The sequence below is a fragment of the Mytilus californianus genome, unplaced genomic scaffold, assembly GCF_021869535.1.
Source record: "Mytilus californianus isolate M0D057914Y unplaced genomic scaffold, xbMytCali1.0.p SCAF_7, whole genome shotgun sequence".
Classification (NCBI taxonomy): domain Eukaryota; kingdom Metazoa; phylum Mollusca; class Bivalvia; order Mytilida; family Mytilidae; genus Mytilus; species Mytilus californianus.
The window spans coordinates 50,028,762-50,046,099 of NW_026262723.1; the positions used below are offsets into that span (position 1 = coordinate 50,028,762).

A 17,338-nucleotide genomic window follows, 5' to 3' on the forward strand; every position below is an offset into this window, starting at 1 on the left:
ATATGGTTTAGGGGTGGGGATCTCAACCATTTACAAGATATTAGAACATTGGGGGTGGGGGGGACCCCTGGGGACTGACCGTATACGTCATTCAAATGTTCGAGACATGACAAATAGGAATATATATGGTTTAGGGGTGGGGATCTCAACCATTTACAAGATATTAGAACTTTCTCAAATGGCAGGGGGTGGGGGTGATCCCTGGGGACTAACCCTGTATTTCATTTGATGTGCTTTATCATGACAAACCAGAATATATATGGTTTAGGGGTGGGGATCTCGACCAATTACAAGATATTAGAACTTTCTCAAATGGCAGGGGGTCAGGATGACCCCTGGGGAATAACCCTGTATATCATTCAAATCATCTTAGCATGACAAACCAGAATATATATGGTTTAGGGGTGGGGATCTTGACCACTTACAAGATATTAGAACTTTCTTAATTAGAAGTTTTACATTTTTCATTTCAGAGTCTTTTATAGCTTATACTATGCAGCATGGGTTTTGCTCATTGTTGAAGGCAGTACAGTGATCTATAATTGCTTACCTCTATGTCATTTGGTGAAGAGTTGTCCAATTGGCAATCATACTACATCTTATTTTTATATAAACAAGAAATTAGGTGTTGAAGATCACATTCTATATTAGTTTGCAGTATAAAAGTATTGACAGCATAAGAACAATGGTTCTAGGGCAAATAAGATATAAGCCCAATCTCAAATTCCTACCCAAGATTTACTTTTGTATAAAACCTTGGACTATTATACTAAGGCCATGCAAAAAAGATTGTTGGTTTCCCCATACCCTGACGGGTCTGATTTTACCCTCCAGGTATTTTTGTTTGTTTAAAGGTGAAAATGAGAAAGAACAAGACTCTCTTTTAAGACAATTATCATTATTATACTTCATGTTAAAATGCCAGATTTTGATTGGTTAATACGAGGGAGACAATTTACTCTATCCCATGGCAAATACTCTATTACCCTTCAAGGAGACGCTTGCTCAAGTGTGCGCTTTAATAAACGCGGATGATTGTTATGTACAAGACGACATAGTTTATTACTTTGAATTTGAAATTTAATAGACAGTAATAACAGAACATTCAGTATAATAAATTAAATAACACATATCTGAGAGGGTGATAGAGCAGATTGTTACTCCTCGAAAAGACATTGTCAACCTTGGCTTCGCCTCAGTTGACAATGTTTTCTCGGGGTAACAATCTGCTCTATCACCCTCTCAGCTATGTGTTATGTATATAATGTTGCTTTAATAGACCACTTTCGAGTTATGTCCTTCACTGGAAAGGTTCGTCAAATATGCTGGCCTTTATGACGTCATTTACCAGATAGAGGTGATCGGCAATATCCCTACACTATTAAAGTTCATCAAGCGCCTTCGTGATCATCATTATGCAGGATGAACTAGAAATAATGTTTGTTCTGTAGGTACTTAATCACAATTTCCTAATGACAGCAGTGCTGATTATCAATTATGAGAATTTAATTTGCCAAATAATTCGTGCAATATAGCATCATATTTTTTCAACCGCTCGCTCAACATGTGAAGGAAGTGACGATGCCCCTCAATGCACGAATGATGTTCACTAAAACCAAACGAACTCAAAAGTGGTCTATTGTCTGATAATTATTTAAAACATGTTTTATTTATTATTCTTAAAGTTTAAAACAGCTAATATATATCACAATGTCATATTATCAATGATATTTTCATTCCAAAATTTCAGTTGTTTAACATGTTTAAGAAAATTCTCTGTAGACATGGTAGACGAAACTGCATGTGCTTTGCTTGATTTTTTCGTCCCAAAAAAAATATAAAATAAAAAAATATTTCTGCCTGCCAACCCATTAAAATTTTGGCACTGGCTACCATTATGTTGAAAAGTAACAATAACAAAAAAGTTATTGTTAAGTTGGACACTAATTGCAGGAATGCTAGGTCATGTAGGTTTGGTTAGGAATTGATTAATTACAAATGTAACAATAATATTTGTGTCTACGGTTACGTTGCGTTATTGTTAAGTAGATTTATCAAACTTTTAATTGACTTTACTTTTGTTGTTTGTTGCTGAATTCTCCTATATCATGTATATGCTTTATAACTATTATTATTATACTTTATGCAAATTTTCATATATTATCCATTCATTTCATTGGACACACAGTATTTGTTAATTTTCACTAATCTTTCATAAGCCCCGCCCACCAATAGCAACATGTGATAATATTAGCAACGGGTGTTAATGCCTAAAATTAACACCCGCTGGGCCCAAACTTTGCCGATCAGGAACAATCATGACAATTGACACCCACTCTGGCCAAGGTTTACAGATTCTTATTTCTACATCATTTCCGTCGTTTTGTTGTTGTCATTAGTAAATTATCTTAATTTATGACTTTATTTTTTTACAATTGTTCTTCATAGTGCACACTTGAATCATAAGGCATTCAGTATGATAAAAAACATACTGCTCTTGGATGAAGGTGTTAGGGTGATTAACACACTCAGTGAAGAAATTATCACCCGTGACTTTGTCTTGGGTGATAATTTTTTCCCTCGTGTGTTAATTTACCCCAACACCTTTATCCAAGGGCAGTATGTTTATATTATTATAATTATTATTATTATTATTATTATTATTATTATTATTATTATTATTATTATTCAACAAATAATGTTTAAATAGTTTTTAAGTTTAAATTATTTTAATAATCTTCATGATAATACTACAGTTTATTAGTGCCAGAGGCAAAGAATATACCAGTAGTTCAATGGTTCGATGTTTAGAAGAAAAGTATTCACTTCTACATGCATGTATTTAACTGCACACTTACCCTTATTACTGTCATTATACTTTGAACAATGGACGAAGTTGTTCCCAATTCCAAATTCTCTTTGAGTGAAATATTAAAAACTTTGGATGCGTTTGAATAAAAAAAGAAAGAAAAAAAGTTTAAATTTTTATACAGTTACATGTATATAAACGAAGATCTCGAAAAATTAATAAATCAAAAGCAGTGAACTAAAATATTGTGAACTTGTGTATGTCAGAAGATGTGGTATGATTGCTGCATTGCCAATGAGACAACTCTCCACAAGAGACCAAATGACACAGAAATTAACAAAACTATAGGTCACTGTACGGCCTTCAACAATGAGCAAAGCCCATACCGCATAGTCAGCTATAAAAAGCCCCGAAATTGCAAATGTAAAACAATTCAAACGAGTATGCATGTATCCATGGAGGACGTAATTTCATTTCAAAATCAGAAGGAGTACGTCCAAACCAAAGGTAGGTTTTTCTTCCTATATAAATATCAATTGATCAAAAAATCAATATGAATGACATAACTTCAAAAGGGGAAATTGCAGTGGAACTGTGTTGTGTGCAAAATCTACGTGCACATTGCTGCATCACTCCAAAAAATGCGTCCAACTAAAAAATGCACCCAAAAGCACACATAAGATGTACAAAAGCTGCCATTGTAAATAAAATATATAATCTGTATGCAATATTCATGATATTGTATACTATTGAATTGTTTACAAATAAAAGTTTGCAAGTTGTTTTTTAATATATATTACATACATATGGGATGTATATTACCTGGGAACAGTATATCTAACGGGAAATGAATCTGATACGCTTTTCAGTATAAAATTGATAAAATCTCGGACTCCCCGAGACTTCCCAAGATTTACGGATTTTGGTAGCGTCTGACTGAAAAACTATCAGAACTGCTCAACAAATAAACCACATACATTTAACTCTAATTGTAAATAAATACAAGTTTTATCATTTAGTAGATATATTTTGTCATATAAAATTACCAAAATAAGTTTGATTTATTTGATGTGAAGTGTTTTATAATAGTTTGGGAATTTGTAAATCATCGCGGCAATGGCCGCCATTTTTTTATTACCTGGTTTGCATTCTGCACAATTCTGTGATGAAATGCTTGCGATTTTAACAAATTTGAAGTGACAGAATACAAGTTTGATACACTAGCATCACTATAAAACTAGTTTCAATGACATTTTATTGATAATATCAAAAATTATTAGGATAATAGCGAGTCCGTTTTTTACACATGTCCGTTTCTGTATCGTATCTTTATTAACTATGGCACGACGATAAAATCGACTACAATCAGGTAGTGTCAAGTCCCGTCAATATATATGTTCCTGATATTACTATTCCCAGCATATATTGAAATGCATTAACGTAACTGACAATAACACCACATAACCTTACACACAAATATTATTGTTATGTTCATAATTAATCGGTTTCTAAACCAACCCAGCATTCCAGCAATTAGTGTCCAAACGTAACAATAACTTTTTTGTTACTGTTACGTTTTCAACGTATAAATCATAGTTAGTGCCTAAAATTGTCTTGTATTAGGGGAAACAAACAAATCATAGTTAGTGCCTAAAATTGTCTTGTATTAGGGGAAACAAACATTCAGTTTTCAATGGCCTAATATTAGTAATAACTACTAGTCCGAGATAAACTCAAAAGGGTTCACTATAAACTCTTCAGATCTACCTGTTTAATATGTGACAATGATTTTAATTCTTTCAGTGTTGTAGTATGAGGCTGTTTAAGTCATATAATTAAAATTCCACTGCTAACAGAATCTTTTTTTCAGCTTGTCAACTAATATAACTTGTAATCCTCTGTGAATATTTTGTCAGTACATAACGATTATAATTTGTCACACTCTAGTAATATGAAATTAGGTAAAACACAGTATCTTAATTAATTCATAGATGGCAGAATTAATCGCTTTTTATCTTCTTAGAATTTTCAGGAATTTCCAAAACTTGAAAACCCAAGTAAACTCCTATTTTTACGCTAAGGGTTATCTAAGAACGCGTGCATTGGTCCCGTAAGATGTTTTGACACTGTAAATGCGTTATTTTAAAATGTACGATTATCAATTCATATAAAACTTTACCTGTGCAAACTCAAACAATTTTTAACAACTTTTTTATTCTTCATTTAATTTAATTATTGATATGTTGTTTCGACATAAAGAAACATATCATACATACTAGGTCATATTAGCATACCATTCTTTTGATTTGCATTTTGTTTTATTTACATTATTTGTCATGTTGTATATGTCATGTATGTTGTACACTTGGATTACGCAATATCATAATTATCATATGTGCTTTATACAATAAAATATTTGAATTTTAATTTGAATATATCTAGAGTTTGGTATACATAATTTATCACGTATAAATAAACAAGACGTTTCGGCCTGGAACAAGTTCGGCCTTGATCGTACCGATGATATCCAAATCGGCTAATCTACATTTATAGTGGCAAGGTTCTGGTGCAAAAAATAGTTGGCATGCATTTTGTAGCCGGACACACGGACAAAATGATAAATTATAAATATTGAATATACAAATTCAGTTTAAAGGCTTAATTTAATACAAATGATCGTTTTCTAATGTAAAATGCAACAAATGTAAATTTTATTTATATACAATTTTCTGAAACACAAATTATACTGTAATTTCGTATTAGCATTATCTGAGACTACTTCAACTTCAATTACGTTACTTAGTAACATCCGCAAGCAGACATCTCACTAAGGACTATTTACACACGCGCATAGCAGAGCCTCAATTTTTTTAAAAGAATAAACGTATATACACTGTACAATTATGTAGAAGTTTAGTATACTCCCCAGACTGACACCTTAAATGCGCCCAATTCTGGGACGGCTATCACAGGTGGTGGTAGTTGGTTCCATAGTATGATTGTTCGTGGAAAGAATGAGTATTTGTACACATTGACATTTGTCCGAATTGTCTGAAGTTTCCATGCATGCTGACTGTGGCGAGTTGATTTTATTTCTGCCATAGTGGGGTGATGTTGTATAGGCACGGCAATAAGGTGGTGGACTACCTTATACAAGAGGATTACGTCAGATATTTTTCGCCTCTGGTTTAATGTTTCCCAATTTAGATTTTTTACCATTTCTGTTGTGCTGTCTGGTTTTTTGTAATCGTGTGGTTTATTAAGGACAAATCTTGCTGCGTTCTTTTGTACTATTTTAATTTATTTATGTTGTTGTTTGTGTGAGGATTCCAAATTGTTGAGCAATATTCTAATTTCGGTCTCACACGGCTGGTATATGCTCTTTCCTTTACACTAGGTGGACAGTGTTTGAGGTTGCGCTTAAGGAAGCCTAGGACTCTTGATGATTTCTTCACGCGGCAAGTTTGGTCAATGTGCAGATTATACTTCAGGTTGTTGCATAGTTCCACTCCAAGATATGGCTGATGGCTAACCTTTTCAAGAGTTTCACCTTTCACTTTATAGCTGAAATCTGTCTTCGATCTTTCGTTTGTGGCCTGAATTATTGCGCATTTAGAAACGTTGAATTCCATTTGCAATGTGCTGGACCAGTTAACAAGTGTGTCAAGATCTTCTTGCAATAGTTGATGATCATTTTCTGTGTGAATTGGTCTGTAGATTACACAGTCATCTGCAAACAATCTTGCGGTGGAATGGAGATTGTCTGCGATTTCATTGATGAAAACAAGGAAAAATGTCGGTCCAAGTACTGTACCCTGGGGAACCCCCGATGTTACAAAGGAACACCTGGAAGATTCCCCATCTACAACTACCTTTTGGATCCTGTTACTGAGGAATGTATCAATCCATGTTCTGGTTGTTCCACCAATGCCATAATATTGCAACTTCTCTGATAGCCTTTTGTGAGCAACTTTGTCGAAAGCTTTTGCAAAGTCAAGGATTGCTATGTCGACTTGGATATTGTTGTTCATCCATTTGGTGATGTCGTCGGTGGTCACCAGAAGTTGGCTTTCCACGACCTTTTTGCTCTAAACCAATGTTGGTTTTCATTGAGGATATTTTGATCGTCTAGATGGTCCGTAATTTGAGATACTATAATGTGTTTCTAGTACTTTTGATGCCTCTGATGTTATGACTAGTAGTCTGTAGAATATTTGAATGATGATAGTAACTGATTTTTATTAGTGACCTCTGCTAACGGAATATTTGATAAAAAGATTGCGTCATAATAACAACAAACGCGATAGTGCCATATCATTTTTTAGCTCACTTGGCCTAAAAGGCCTAGTGAGCTTTTCTCATCACTTGGCGTCCGTCGTCCGTCGTCGTCGTCCGTCGTCGTCGTTAACTTTTACAAAAATCTTCTCCTCTGAAACTACTGGGCCAAGTTTAAGTTTAACCAAACTTGGCCACAATCATCATTGGGATATCTAGTTTAAAAAATGTGTCCGATGACGCGGCCCGCCAACCAAGATGGCCGACATGGCTAAATATAGAACATAGGGGTAAAATGTAGATTTTGGCTTATATCTCTAAAACCAAATCATTTAAAGCAAATCTAAAAGGAGTAAATTGTTCATCAGGTCAAGATCTATCTGCCCTGAAATTTTCAGACAAATCAGACAACCCGTTATTGGGTTGCTGCTCCTGAATTGGTAATTTTAAGAAAATTTTGCAGTTTTTGGTTATTATCTTACATATTATTATAGATAGAGATAAACTGTACACAGCAATAATGTACAGCAAAGTAAGATCTACAAATAAGTCAACATGACCAAAATGGTTAATTGACCCCTTAAGGAGTTATTGCCCTTTATAGTCAATTTTTAACATTTTTTTGTAAATTTTTTAAATCTTTTACATAAATCTTCTCCTCTGAAACTACTGAGACAAATTTAACTAAACTTGGCCACAATTATCATTAGGGCATCTAGTTTGGAAAATGTGTCCGATGACCCACCCCACCAACCAATATGGCCGCCATGGCTAAAAATAGAACATAGGGATAAAATGCAAGTTTTGTCTATTATTTTTTGAACCGTTATAAATAGAGAAAATCTTAAAGGAGCAAAAATGTTCAGAATAATGAGCTCTACCAATTGTCCATATATGTCAAAACTGTTTCTTATATGAGTTATTGCCTTTTTTACCATTTTTAATTCAGTTTTGCCTATTATCATAAAAAAATGATATTTAGAGAGAAACATTGTTTTTCCATTATGCCTTATAATATGATTTAAATTATAATAGATAAATAAACACTTTAAATCACAAAAATGATCAGCAAGTCAAGATCTATTAAAAAGTCAAATTTTGCCGATATAGTTAGTAGACTGTCACTCTTCATAGGAGTGATTGCCCTTAAATGTGGATTTTTTTTACCCTCTTTTGTGTTTTGAGCAAAAACTAAAGAAGATAGAGAGAAACTAAACAGACTAAAAGATCAGTAATACAAGATCAACAAAATAGAGATTTTTGTCATGAAGTCTTTTCTCGTCTACAATGTTGGAGAGTGTCGACACGGGCTCTTTAGGGCGTCTAGTTTTGTTCACCACCAGACCTCAATGGACTATGGCATGGTATTGGTTGCAAAAATTTATATTTTTCATTTAAATGCAATATTTCTTATTTAATTGGTATATTTCTTCATTTAAATGCAATATTTTTTTATTTGAATAGTATATTTTTTCATTTAAATGCAATATTTTTTATTCAGATGGTATAATTTTTCATTCAAATGGTATAATTTTCGTTCAAATGCAATATTTTTTATTCAATTGGTATAAGATGTCATTTGAATGCAATATTTTTATTCAATAGACAACTTTCGAGTTCGATGCATTTCCGTCAAAAACTCTGGTTTTAGTGAACATCATTCGTGCGTTTAGGGGCATCGTCACTTCCGTTCCAATGTTGAGCAAGTGGTTGGAAAACTATAATGCTATATTGCACGAATTATTCGGCAAATTAAATTCTCATAATTGACAATCATCACTACTGTCATTAGGGAATTGTGATTAAGTACTTACAGAACAAACATTATTTCTAATTTATCCTGCACAATGACGATCACTAAGACGCTTGATGAACGCTAATACTGCAGGGATACAGGCGATCCCCTCTATCTGGTAAATGACGTCATAAAGGCGCGCATAATTGACGAGTTTTTCCCGTGAAGGATGAACTCGAAAGTGGTCTATTGGGATAGTAGTTTTTTATTTATATGCAATACTTGCATTATGGGAAATTCTTTGGCGTCATAAGGTCAAATTTGCAACAACGTTTGTGATTGGTCGGTAATTGTTTGGATTTCTCCCCTTTCTTTCTAAACTTGAGTGACCAAGAATTCAAAAACGCGTCAGAATATCGCCCCTCTAACTAAATTTGGCGTTCGTGCGAGTTCGTGCACTGGCTGTTAATGCCAATTATGGCCAGGACGAGCAAAAAATGCGAGTGACAAGTAATAATAATTAATTTGACACACAACTTGTTCATGGATAGAAACAGATGCCTGCGTGCATGGCAAAAACACCTCCAATGAAAACCTTTTCTGAAGAAACTCTCCTACAGTCTACATATTGAAATAAAAAAAAATACATAGCTAGCCCCCCTCCCCCTTCTAAGTCCAGATACATGTAATCATGACGTCCTTTAGTGCTATATCATTTTTTACTTTTCTTGATCCTCAGAGACGTTGCAGGAAGGCACACATGAAAAAAGTATAAAAAGCATCCAGGACGTTACAATTATTTGGACTAAGCCCCCTCTTTTTTACTACATGTAGAAAAAAAATCACCTAATTACGACAGCAGAACCAGAAACCCACAAGTAGAGACATAAGCTGTTATACTCCGGAACTAATTCTTTAATAAAGACAATTCAGGATAAATTGGAACCAGTTACTAACCCATGTTACAACAATAGTCCTATGACATAGGACTTCACTATATGAGGCGTGAACTTCATATTTAATACTATCTATAATATGTGCTCTCATGTCTTATGCTGCAAATCATTTTACATTTAGGATTCGTTCGCAGAGCATTTTTTTTACTGTTCTCGTCTCCGAATCCCTTAAATAGATTTTTTTTCAAGCCCCACAGTAGTTCAATAATTACTATATGTCTTTGCATAAATAAGTATACAGGGCATATTTCAAAACATATTTTATCTTCAGGACTTTTAAATGATTTACTTTTCAATACTGCATTGGGAAGGGGGGGTATACAAGTTTATTTTGTGACACATTATATAAAATAATTAGGTATCCAAAAAATTATATGATTGTACGTTTAGCTATTATCTAGACCCGTACAAAATGTATATGATAATTAGACACATTTAACAGGGGCGGATCCAAAACCTCGGTGTCTAGAGAGGGGGGGGGGGAGTAGGTTCAAATTTAGATATTTGTATAGAGATGTATATATGCGAGTATTGGCAGTAATGGTTATGGTGTGTGTGTGAGGGTAGGGGTTTCAGATCAAAGATCGTTTCTATAATTCTATATATTTTAGTTTTTGCCAGTTCACTTTATTCTTTATCCTTTGATCTCTATTATATTTGTCCTAAACATGCGTGACATATTTTCCACTGGACATAAGGCAACCAAAAGTCAATCAACGTATTCTGTATATTTCATCATTTCTTTATTATGTTATCTATAGGTTTGGTCCCGCCCCTTATCTATTTTTTTGCACATTAGGGACGACATCAAAAGTTCAATGTAGGATAAAAAAAACTTAATTCATATAGTTTTTTTCACTGACTCCCTACCCCTCCCCTCTTAACTTAATTTGGGAAAAATTGATTGACCAATAAGGATATATATAAAATCGATGTTAATTAAACAAAACTTGCAGCAATTTTGACCCCCCCCCCCCCCCCCCCACCAAAAAAAAACTATTTGAATTAAGTTTTTTATCCTTCATTGATTTTCTGATGTCGTCCCTTATCCTCTCTATGTAAACCCAATTCATGTCCTGATAAATGGTGACTCATGCATAGCATCATATGTGGTTATTAAAACAAGAAACATATTCTTCTTACCAGTACACTTGGTACAATCAAAAACCTGATAATAAATTGTTCAAATAAGGCCTTCGAAAATAGTGGAATTAATTACTTTTGGAGTGTCAAGAACTCGTTGGAAGTACTTGATAAATTGCATGCATATATTGGTGATTTTGAATCTGTTCAAAGTTTTGATTTTTCTACCCTATATACCACATTGCCTCACATTCTCATTAAGAAAAAATTCACACACCTAATTAAATGGGCATTTAAAAAGTCAGAATGTGAATATATATGTTCAAACTCTTTTAGGTCATTTTTTAGTAGCAATAAACAAAAAAACTATGTCAATTGGACATGCTTTGATACTATATATGCCCTTGAATTTTTACTAGATAACATTTTTGTTCGCTTTGGAGATTCCGTATATCGTCAGGTTATCGGAATTCCAATGGGGACTAACTGTGCACCACTTATTGCGGACCTTTTTTTGTATTGCTATGAGTTACAATTTATGACAAAAATCAGCAAAGACCCATCGAAACAACATCTGATACACAAATTTAATAATACTTTTAGATATTTGGATGATATTTTGGCTCTCAATAATGACGACTTCAGTATGTATACTAAAGAAATTTATCCTGTTGAACTTACTTTAAATAAAGCTAATACTAACAATGATCACTGCCCTTTCCTCGATCTTGATATCTATATCATTAACGGAAAGCTTAATACTAAAATATATGATAAAAGAGATGATTTTTCATTTCCTATCGTTAATTATCCATTTTTAGATGGTGACGTTCCCTTGTCACCATCTTACGGTGTTTATATATCTCAACTTGTACGATTCGCTCGTGTATGTAACAATGTTTTAGATTTTAACGAGAGAAATTTATGTATTACTGAAAAATTATTACATCAAGGTTTTCGATATCACAAACTAGTCAAAACATTTACTAAATTTTATCATCGGTATAAGGACATCATTCGTAAATATAGCTCAACATGCAGACTTCTTATACGTTCAGGTGTTTCACATCCAATTTTTTATGGAAATATTCTTTATAAAGCACAAAAATGTCAGTATTCACCTCTGAAGCTAACAAAACCTTTAAATAGACTTATTAAGAAGGGATATAGTTACGATACTGTTGTCAGGTCATTAAAGATTGCATATTTTGGCGTTAATATTGATTCACTTATAGGGTCTTTGCATCGGCACTAAACACATTTATTTAAAAACCAGTTGTTGGCATGACACGGGTTATGTTCTTCTCATATATGTTATGATGGTATGATACTAAACCCCTAACGGGAAGGATTGTGCCTGATATTCATATGATGAAGACATAATCTTTCTATCAGTTTAATTGAAGTCTGGAGCTGGCATGTCAGTTAACTGCTAGTAGTCTGTTGTTATTTATGTATTATTGTCATTTTGTTTATTTTCTTTGGTTACATCTTCTGACATCAGACTCGGACTTCTCTTGAACTGAATTTTAATGTGCGTATTATTATGCGTTTACTTTTCTACATTGGCTAGAGGTATAGGGGGAGGGTTGAGATCTCATAAACATGTTTAACCCCGCCGCATTTTTGCGCCTGTCCCAAGTCAGGAGCCTCTAGCCTTTGTCAGTCTTGTATTATTTTTAATTTTAGTTTCTTGTGTACAATTTGGAGTTTAGTATGGCGTTCATTATCACTGAACTAGTATATATATTTGTTTAGGGGCCAGCTGAAGGACGCCTCCGGGTGCGGGAATTTCTCGCTGCATTGAAGACCTGTTGGTGACCTTCTGCTGTTGTCTGTTCTATGGTCGGGTTGTTGTCTCTTTGACACATTCCCCATTTCCATTCTCAATTTCATATAATAATAATTAATGTATGCTAGGACTTATAGATAGATGTCATTAGTCCCAGGTCATGTAATAAAATAGCATTTTAATTTTGATGATTATATATATGTTTATATATTTAATAATGCCATTTTTTTTTGAAAAAAAGGGTAGGGGCAAGGCGTTTTTAAAACATATCAATGGGGCGCGTTTTTTTTTTTTGTTCTTCCGAAGTGAGCCAGAAGAAGTCCATTTCTGTTTTTTTTTTTGCATTGGGAAGATCTTCTGGCTCTCTTCCACCTCTTCTTTTTTGATAGGTTGACGGCAGAGGCACATAACAAACATGGCGTCGTTTAGTCTAAATGAAATTAATAAATTTATGAATGCAAATATATTAGAATGTGAGCAGTTTTATAAATATTTTTATGGTATGACAGCCTTAGTAGGACATCCCTGTAGGACGATAAGTTGGATAAATATAAGAACTACACGGACAATAACAGTAAAAGGACGATTATTTGATATTCTAGGGAAGGGATTTTGATTGATTGGTGTTTAACGCTACTTTCAACACTATTGGGCTATTCCGTGGTGGTCAGTTTAAATTTATAGATGAAGGATGGGGAAGGGAAGAGAGGGCATTATTATTCATTCCAATCTGTCGCTAATCATGCCTATTTTTCAGCTCTTACCAGGCAACCATATTCATATATGAAATTCTTCTGTCCCCCACCCCAACAAATAAATAAATATCAAATGGTTTTCCTCTTATTTAACACAAGTTTAAATTGATTGTTTGTTTGTTGCTAATTTTAACGCCCAGTGAAAATTATTTCATGCTTGTTCAGGAAAACACGAGTTTAGAAGTCGCGTATATAATATAAAAATGAAGAGATGGAATATGATTGCTAATAAGGCAACTATCCGCCGGAGTTCAAATATGAAGTGGATGTAAGCAATTATAGATAAGATAAGATAAGATAAGATAAGAAAAATTTATTTTAAGTCGGGTTACATGAAATACTACAAACATAAGCTCTGTAGAGCTTTTTGCCGTCATGTAGACAAATGCTTTTTGTAGACAATCGTAAGGCCTTCAACAATGACAAAAACCTGATACTGTAAAGTCGTCTATAAAAGGCCCGACATGAAAAGTGTGAACAATTCAAATTCAAACGAAAAACTAACAGCCTAATTATACATAACAAAACAATTTACAAAATATCAAATATGAGTCGAGACAGGAACCAACGACAACCACTAAACTACAGGCTCCATCCCTGGGACAGGCAAATAAAGAATATGGCAGGGTGGATATAAAAACGAAGATGTGGTATGATTGCAAATGAGACAACTCTCCACAAGAGCTCAAATGACACAGAAATCAACAGCTATAAGTCACCGTACGGCCTTCGACAATAAGCAAAGCCTACACCGCATAGTCAGCTATAAAAGGCTCCGAAATCAAAAATGTAAAACAATTCAATCGAGAAAACTAACGGCCGAATTAATGATTATGTACAAAAAAATGAACGAAACACAAATATGTATAACAAAGCAACAAACGGCAACCACTGAATTACAGGCTCCTGACTTGGGACAAGCACATACATACAGAATGTGGCGGGGTTAAACATGTTAGCGGGACCCCAATCCTCCCCCTAATCTGGGACAGCGGTATAACAGTACAACAACATGTTTGTGAGCAACCCATCCCGAAGCTGGGACAGTGGTGTAACAGTACAATAAAATAAAAACCTGCACAAATCAGCAAATTAACTCAAAAGATCGGTACGAGACACACAAAAAACTAACATTAAGACAATAGACACAAAGCACCGACATAAGAGTATTTGCAATTACTGGAAGTTTGCTCAAACCTAATTACAACTGGTACTGAAATAAATCTTGTTCTCCCAGACGGAGTTATCAATCAGTACACAGCGCGCGGCAAAGGATTTATTAAAAAAAGAAAACAGTCTGAGAAACGTCTGGTTTACGTTGTATATAGATATAAGATGTGGTATGAGTGCCGATGAGACAACTCTCCATTCAAGTCATAATTTGTAAATGTAAACCATTAAAGGTCAACGTACGGTCTTCAACACGGAGCCTTGGCTCAAACCGAACAGCAAGCGATAAAGGGCCCCCTAAAAATTAGTAGTGTAAAACCATTCAAACGGGAAAACCAACGGTGTCTTATCTATTTAAAAAAACCGATATACTTGCATATAAATCCATATACAATGAAACGGTTTTTGAAAAGTGGACCGAACGTTTTGACCATCGAAATTTTGCAATAGAAATATTAGTTATGACTCTAGTTATGACCACAAGATTTTAACAGCCAGTGCAGGACTCGCACGAACGTTAGATTTAGTTAGAGGTGCGATATTCTGACGCGTTTTGTAATTCTTGGTCACCCATGTTTAGAAAGAAAGGGGAGAAATCCAAACAATTTCCGACCAATCACAAACGTTGTTGCAAATTTGACCTTATGACGTCAAAGAATTTCCCATAATGCAATTATTGCGTATAAATAAAAAACTACTATACCAATTGAATAAAAAATATTGCATTCAAATGACATTTTATACCAATTGAATAAAAACTTGCATTTGAATGAAATTTATACCATTTGAATAAAAATTATACCATTTGAATGAAAAATTATACCATTTGAATAGAAAATATTGCATTTAAATGAAAAAATATACCATTCAAATAAAAAAATATTGGATTTAAATGAAGAAATATACCAATTAAATAAGAAATATTGCATTTAAATGAAAAATATCAAATTTTTGCAACCAATACCATGCCATAATGGACGATTAAATATAGTATGAAATTATTATGCACACAACTTTTCCAATCATTTCAACACAGATTTGATCACTTTATTAGCATGAATTTAGATTTTTTACAAGTACTATATTTACCATGATGGTTCTTACGAGTTAACATATTTAAACAAACGAATCCGTAAGACACGTGGTATATATAATTTGTAATATAAATAGAATGATTGACAGCAGACACTGATCAAGTTACCGATTTATCCAACGAGATGCATTTGACTTACAATGGTGGTCTGACACACATGCAGATTTGTAACAAGCAGACGCGGATCCAAGATTTTGAAGGAGGAGGGCAAACAAGGCAACATTATGAGTGGAACATGTAAAAAGTCTGCATTAACCATATATCTATCTCCATAAAGGGGGTCTAGGGCCCCTTACCCCCTCTAAATCCGCATCTGACAAGAATATTAAACATTATTCTAATGACGGTAAGCTTTGTTTTATTGATAATTTTCAAGATATTGTACAAATACTTTTATTTTACAGGTTGTTCATTTCATTTTATCTTTTAGCTTTTCGTATAAACGACTTCGTTATTTAGCAGGCCTTTAAATGAGAATAAAATTTAAAAAAATCATAACTTCATTTTGTATTATCCTTATTTTTAGGGTTTGTTAATAGTTCTCATTTAAAATCATATTTATAAAAATTCTTGAGAAGCGATAACACTTAAGACAACACTAATATTAAAAATTATTGTTTTTCTCTCTCAGTTTATCTTTGTTTAGTTTCCTAAATAGTTGAGAGGCGGATATATTTCAGAAAATAGGGTGGAGCTTCAGCCATGGAATAGCATCAAAATGAACTTGTTGTACCATAGCTAAGCTCCGCCTACTTTCCTTTAAGATTCTAGTTTGGTTCGTGTTTAGTTATCAAAGTATGGTACAACATCAAATTGAAGATAATAGACCATGGGTTTCCATCAACACACTTTTTAATCAAATTATTTCATTAAAACATCAAAAGAAAAAGTGCAATTTATATTACAAATAAATGTATAGAAATGAATCAGAAACTTTTAGTTGTTTAACTTTCAAAATAAAAATAAGAAGATGTGGTATGATTGCCAATGTGACAACTATCCACCAGAGACCAAAAAACGTAGATGAAAGCAACTACGGGTCATTGTGCAGACTTCAACAATGTGCAAAACGCATAGAGAAAGCTAACGACAACCACTAAATTACAGGCTCCTGACTTTGAACAGGCGCAAACAGAATGTAGCAGAGTTAAACATGCCTTGTGAGCGCTCTTCTACCCTAAACTGGGACATTCGTGTAAAAGCACAACATAAGAACAAACATTAAAAATCAATTGAAGAAGGCTTAACGCCTCATCAGATCAACACACGACAACAGCAACAACAAAAATAGCAGAAACACTAAAAGACACAAATTACAGATCTTTGAATTTTCACAGTTACTGAAAGCTATTTCAAAAGCAAACTACAACTAATAAATAAATCATTATTTCCAAATAAAAATCAATCAGTACACATCCAAATGGATTTATTGTAAAACGTCAAAAACAATCTGAGAAAAACATGATCTTGTGCAATACCAAAATATAAGTATCGGCTGGGTATAGTGTTAAAACTGTATAGGGATAAATATTTAGTTATGTTTAAATTTGTTTATAACACAATCAATGTAAGAACTGATAAAAACAATAATGTTTTTCTGCTGTGAGTTTGGTTTCCAACACGTCATTGCATGTAACAAGTCAAATATTGTTGTAATTAATAAATGTATT

At 33.6% G+C, this 17,338-nt stretch overlaps 1 protein-coding gene across 2 annotated transcripts in view; it reads right to left on the reverse strand.

Annotated features, from left to right (window-relative positions):
- The window catches only part of LOC127709715 (paramyosin-like), a 129,868-nt gene extending 124,983 nt beyond the window's left edge, over window positions 1-4,885 (reverse strand). For both annotated transcript variants that reach the window (XM_052215378.1, XM_052215377.1), the window contains exon 1: window positions 4,577-4,885. The gene's annotated coding sequence lies outside the window, so the exon portion shown is untranslated. The remainder of the gene's footprint in view (window positions 1-4,576) is intronic.
- Between the last annotated feature and the right edge of the window lie 12,453 nt (window positions 4,886-17,338).